The 6,000-nt window shown below is 47.4% G+C and overlaps 1 protein-coding gene across 1 annotated transcript in view; it reads right to left on the bottom strand.

Moving 5' to 3' along the window:
- Positions 1-1,908: 1,908 nt before the first annotated feature.
- Positions 1,909-6,000, bottom strand: part of ZNF706 (zinc finger protein 706) — a 48,295-nt gene continuing 44,203 nt past the window's right edge. Inside the window, exon 4 of the mRNA XM_045561939.1 lies at positions 1,909-2,421. The gene's annotated coding sequence lies outside the window, so the exon portion shown is untranslated. The remainder of the gene's footprint in view (positions 2,422-6,000) is intronic.

The following is a 6,000-nucleotide window of genomic DNA, read 5'->3' as shown; positions in this document are numbered from 1 at the left end:
AAGAACATTGTCTGCACTATCCGGGAGAGGGAGAGAGGCCCTGGATTTGGTAGCTGCAGCTTTCCAGGGAGGAGAGAGGAGTTTTTTTGTTGAGAAAGACACAAATCCCTAGCCCCACCATGGCCTGCATAAATACCATTGACCAAGTCCGCCATCCTTGCTTGTGATCCCAGGTGCATGGAGCAGTCTTCTGTTTACTATTTTGGCATCTTTTTTTTTTTTTTGAGACAGAGTCTCACTCTGCTGCCCGGGCTAGAGTGTCGTGTGTCAGCCTAGCTCACAGCAACCTCAAACTCCTGGGCTCAAGCAATCCTCCTGCCTCAGCCTCCCGAGTAGCTGGGACTACAGGCATGCGCCATCATGCCTGGCTAATTTTTTCTATATATTTTTAGTTGTCCAAATAATTTTTTTCTATTTTTAGTAGAGATTGGGTCTTGCTCTTGCTCAGGCTGGTCTTGAACTCCTGACCTTGAGCAATCCTCCCACCTCGGCCTCCCAGAGTGCTAGGATTACAGGCGTGAGCCACCGCACCTGGCAATTTTGGCATCTTAACTACTTTGACACTAGGAATAATTACCAGGGTGGATCCCAATCTGGTCACTAGTGTTCTGGTCCCTAAAAAGGAGCATTCTCAGTGACGAACAGATACGCTGGCATTCTGATTAATGTGTCATTTCCTGTGAATTTGGTTAAGTCAATCCAGAGCCTCTAAACTGACCTATTCTGGGTGTCCTGCAAGGTGGAGTTCTGGGACTTGCAAAGCTGTGGGGTGAGGATGGGGGGAAGGACCACCACTAGGTGCTGTCACTTTGTGTGGCCTTCTCTGTGTAACCGGTGTCTTCCCTGGATGGCAGGGCTTCCAAACTTCTGGCTGTGCAACCTCTGAGCTAACGAAATGTCACACAGATGTCCCATATGCAGAGCCAATTAAAGGGGTGCTGTTGTACTTGGGGTGTGGGTGGCCTGGAGACAGCCACCGTGGGTCCCAGGCGTCTCTCCCTGTGTGAGGGCTCCTTGAACATCTCCAGGCTCTGATGGCTTTTGTCCTCTCTCTGAGTCACAGGATGCAGTCTCGGCCTGGGCCACCCCCCAGTCCCTCCCTGGGGGTAGGAGAGAGCAAACCCCACAGAGAATTTCCTATTCAGGGACTCCATCCCCTCAGCCCCACCCCTGGGGCGCATGCAGGTTGGGCTGTGAGCAGGATTTCTGGTTAGGCTCTTTTCTAATCATTTTTCTTTTGCATCTTAAAGGTGAGGAGGAATAAACGCCTCAGACTAAGCTACAGTTAAATAGTCGGTGGGGAGAGCAGGCTCTACAGGCCTCTCTTGCTGCAGTTAAAACAACAAGCACCAAAATATTAACAACATAAAAAGCTTTCAGTAAAACCAAGTCATGGGTAGGTCAGGCCACCAGCTTTTCATGCTTCATGACAACAGGAAGGGTCAGTTTCCTCTCCAGCCCTGAAGGGTGCATGGTGCAGCATGGCTGCATGGAGAATTCCAGAAAAGCCGGCTTCCTAAGCTCAGAAACAATCTGTGCCCCCCGAACAGCCCCGAGCCTAGAACCCCAAATGCAGAAGAAATGTCTGGTAGGAATTTACTGCAGTAGCTGAGTGAGGGGTGGACTGAGATGGGAAGAAGGAGACAGGAAGGCCGGTCAGGGAGGCTGTCTGGGATGCGAGGGAAGAAGCACCGAGAACTCGAGTCAGAGTAAGAACAGTGGAAACAGAGAGCAAGACGTGTTAAAGGACCTGGCTGTTGACTGCATGTGGGTGACAAGGAGTGGAAACACTGGGGATGACATCAAGGTTCTAGGTGTCTGGAGATGGTGGTGCCATGCACCCAGGTGGCAGAAGAGAGGGTGATGGTGGCTTTGGGCATGTTGAGAGGACAATACCCATCTATCTATACTTTCCCTCTTTTATTTTTATTGAGTATATTAACTCTAATCTTAGGTTCCAAGACATGGGATGTTGAAAGTTTCCACAAAAAAAGATCCAGATAAACCCCCTTGAAGAAGATACCAAGGCTGAATTGATAGTAGTAATTATGGCAGCCCATCAGTTGATTCCATATGCTTTGAGTCACGTGAAGCTGGCTGGTGCTTCTCCTCATCCCAATGCTCTCCCCAAGCAATTAACTTTCTTCGCACTCCCAAAGGGTAGGCATTGGTTAATTTTCCCCATGGAGCCAGTGGAGCAGAGAGCCTTTGCCCAAGCCACAAAAAATGTCAACTGTCAGGACAGAAACAGTGTTCCAGAAATCTGATCATTCAGTTTGAAATATTCAAAAACTGTCACTAATGTGAAGGGAAAGGGTAAGAATAAACTTGGCTCCACTTCAGATGTATCAAAATCTGGTTCTATTCTTCAGTATGCAGATTCCCAGTAAAATTCCACTCTGATCTGCCAACCCCTTAGCTCTGTGGGTAAAGTAAAAGAGAAGGAACAGATTAGTTCTGATTAATTTCCATCATGAGAGTCGACGCGTGCTTTTCAGGGAGAGATTAGGGAAGCGAAGACATGGGTAATTAAAATCCACAGATAGCACAAACACCCAGTGTAACTGGCAATTTCAAATCCTCCTCCACTAAATTTTTTTTTTTTTTTTTATTAGAGGTGACAAGTAGCAAGGCTCAGCCCGCCTTTGGAGGCTGGATCCGACAAAATGTGAATGCATCAGAAGGCAGGCAGGTGGGAGCATGGCGAAGAACAATGAGAAGCCGGGGGCTGCTGGCCTTTCTGAGATTGAAAGTCCGCTACTCTTGCCCACTCTCTGGTGGTTTCATTTGGAAGAATCACAACATCAGCACTGTTCGTTTACATTGTGGGTGGCCAGGCAAAGTTTTCAGAAAGGACAGCTCACGCTTTGTTCACCACTAAAGTGTAGCTCACGGATGGAGAAACCCGTAGAATTGGTCTGCAGGGACTGCAGGCGGGAGGAGGTGCAGGGCAGAAGCTGATCTTCAAGCGCACAGGCCCTTCTCATTTGCCTCCGGCTTTGAGCTCTGCCAGTTTCAGCTACTGATAGGACACAGGTCCAGCCCGGCTTGCAGCTGCCACCGTCCTAGACTTCCTTAGACCCAGCCCTTCCCGAGGACCTTCGTGCGGCCTCGGATTTGCCTGCCATTCAAGGCTGCACGGTACCAAACCCAGATGGCACCTTCCTCTCACTACCTTCCAAACCACACACAGCCCCTGGCCAGGTTCACCCACTGGTGCTGGAACATATCTGCATTTCCCACCACCTTGTCTCTGCCCCTGCCACTCCCTGACCTCTCCCCGTTCCCTACCCGCTTCTCGTGTTGGAAATGTAGCTCCTTTTCAGGGGCCAGCCCTCTCCTTACAACCTCGACTGTTTTCCCCAGCTCAAAGTGATCATTCCTTCCTATGACAGCCCTTTATTAGTATGTCTTCATGGCACCACATTATGCTTTCTATTATATCACAGAACCTTGTGTCCCCTATGACTTTAATGTTCTCCAAAATGTGGGTCATGACCCATTAGTGAGCTTTGAAATCACTTTAGTGGGTCATGACCTGAATTTTTAAAAATGGAATAGAATAGAATAGAACATTTTAGAGCTCATTACACATAAACATATTTCTCACTTTGGTTTGTGATCAAAAAGCTTGAAAGTCACTGCCTCACGTAGCAGTCATGTTTTCAACTTTTATGTAACAGAAAGCCTTGATCCAACCAGCTTAAATAACAAAAATGTATTATCTTATATGAGAAGTCTGGAGCTAGGGAAGTTCTAGGTTTGGTTTATCAACAACATCAAAAATCCAGATTTTTGTCATCACTGTCATCTTTCCAGCTACCTCCCCTCATGTTTGCAAAATGGCTGCAGGAGTTCCTTGTATCATAACAACAACCAGAGGCAGAAAAAAAAGGAGTTATTTACTCTTTGGGTCTCTATTTATCAGCAGAGAAACCTTTCTTAGAACTCTCCCTACCCCCGATATCCTTCCATTGCTCTTTGAAATAAAGTGAAATAAAACAAATTCTATGCCTAGTCAGGAGTGGCATGGAAAACCAAAATCAGTTTAGATGAAGATAAGACCAACTTCCGTGAGCATTTGTCTGGTTCTGCTGGTCAGGAAGAAGGGGAGATTGATGGATTTGGGGTAGGCACCAGCCACACACAAGGTGCATCACTGGAGGGTCAGAGTCCCTTTCTTTTTATGTTCTCTGCTACACTTGTCACGTAGCAAAGTCTAGACAGTCACCTTAATTGCCAGTGATAAATTAAATCAATCACTTTGCCTCAAAGTATAAATATTCATGGGATGCGGAGACCAATATCCAATTTGAGATACTGAAGGCATTCTGCACACACAGCTCACGATTTGTTGCTGTATAACTCACCAGAGGCTAGGATTTTTTCCAAGTCTTAATTTTTTCTATTGAATTATTAAATGTGAAGGGCTAGATTAGCAACATTGCACATTGTAATACCATTTAAGAAATAAAACACATATTTGTCTCCATGCAGATGGCAACTGAAGGTCCACAGATGGAATTGTGGCTCTCGAGAGGAGATGGTGACGGTGTGGCAGTGGGCGGGGAGGGAGGCAGTAGCAGAGGTGGGGAGACATTACGTCATCCAGATAAGGGGTTTCTCTGGGAACCCTGGCAGGATTGCTGCTGAATCATTCTGTGAGGCAAATTATTGGCATGTTAGCTGGACAGAGGTCACTGTGTTTAAGCCCTGTGTGTTCCTCCACTCTCCTTGGCGTCTCTCTGCTTATGTTGCCACGTAAGACCAGACTGGAAAACACAAACACATAAAATATCACATCTGTAAGAGTCAGAGGCAGAGAGGATGAAGCCACTGCTGTTTCTCCGCTCCCGAGTGCACATACGTGGGTGGGTGTATGTGTGCCTAGACAGACACACACACACGTACGTGCCCCTTATCAGAGAAACTACAGGTTCAGAGGACTTTGAATTGAAGCAAAGCTTTTGTCTCTGAGATAGATACTCTCTGTTTGCTCCTGTTACAAAATGCAAGATCTTCCCATCTGCCCAGTAGATAGAACTCGACAGTTAGTGCCTTACAATTTCTTGAAAGGCAGCCTCGCTCTCCAGAGTCAGATGACAGAACTTTTCTCCCCGACCAGCTCACCGGATGCCCCTGGTTGGCCTGCAGGGCCCAGGGCTGGAAGGCAGTGGACTTGGAGTCACTCTCGTTGCTGCTGCTGACGTAGGACCTAGTTGAGTCGGTGGCCTCAGGCACAGTCCCTGCTCTGCCAGAGCCTGCTTAAAGTTCCACTTCCAGTTTCAGGGGCCTCATTTTAAGAAGGCCCTTGTCAAACAGGCACTGTGCTTGCTAGGACAGCCAGCATGTGAGGGATCCAGAAACTACGAAGAAACTATAGTAATAACTCCCGTTGTACAAGGTTTTCCATTGCATTATCCCATTGGATTTGCTCCCCCGTCCATCTTATAAGGTATTTACATTCATTTTAAGGAGATTCTAGAGACCTTGGACCAGAGAGGTGGAGGCTGGTGCCCAGGAATGTTCTTGAATGGATTATCTAACAGATGGCTTGGGAGAACTTCGGGGAGGAAGTGGGGATTCCAGAGGGCTGGCGTGGTGTCACCCTTATTCCCTTTCTACAGCACGACCCCGTCATTGATGATAAGAGCTAATATATGTCAAGTGCCCGGCACTGTGCTAAGTGTGTCAGTGCAGTTAGGCTTCACAACAAACTGTGCAGTGGGTGCTATTACTTCTATTCATAGATGAGGAAACTAAGGAAAGAGAAGCACTTGCTTTTCTGTTTGTGCCTATTGCCTATTTTTCCTCCTGTTCCTAAAAGTCTGGCTCATTTTGCTCTTCAGGACTCAGCTCAAATGTCCCTGGTAAGGTTTTCCCTGCCCACACATCTAAAGTAGCCCACCACTGACCCCAGGTCCTCTGCCATGCTCCGCTTTGTTCATTCCCTCCGTGGGACACGTTCGAGTCTGCAGATACAGTATTCACTTGCTCATT

Source organism: Lemur catta, chromosome 9 (assembly GCF_020740605.2).
Source record: "Lemur catta isolate mLemCat1 chromosome 9, mLemCat1.pri, whole genome shotgun sequence".
NCBI lineage: Eukaryota > Metazoa > Chordata > Mammalia > Primates > Lemuridae > Lemur > Lemur catta.
This window is presented reverse-complemented; position numbering and strand designations above follow the sequence as displayed.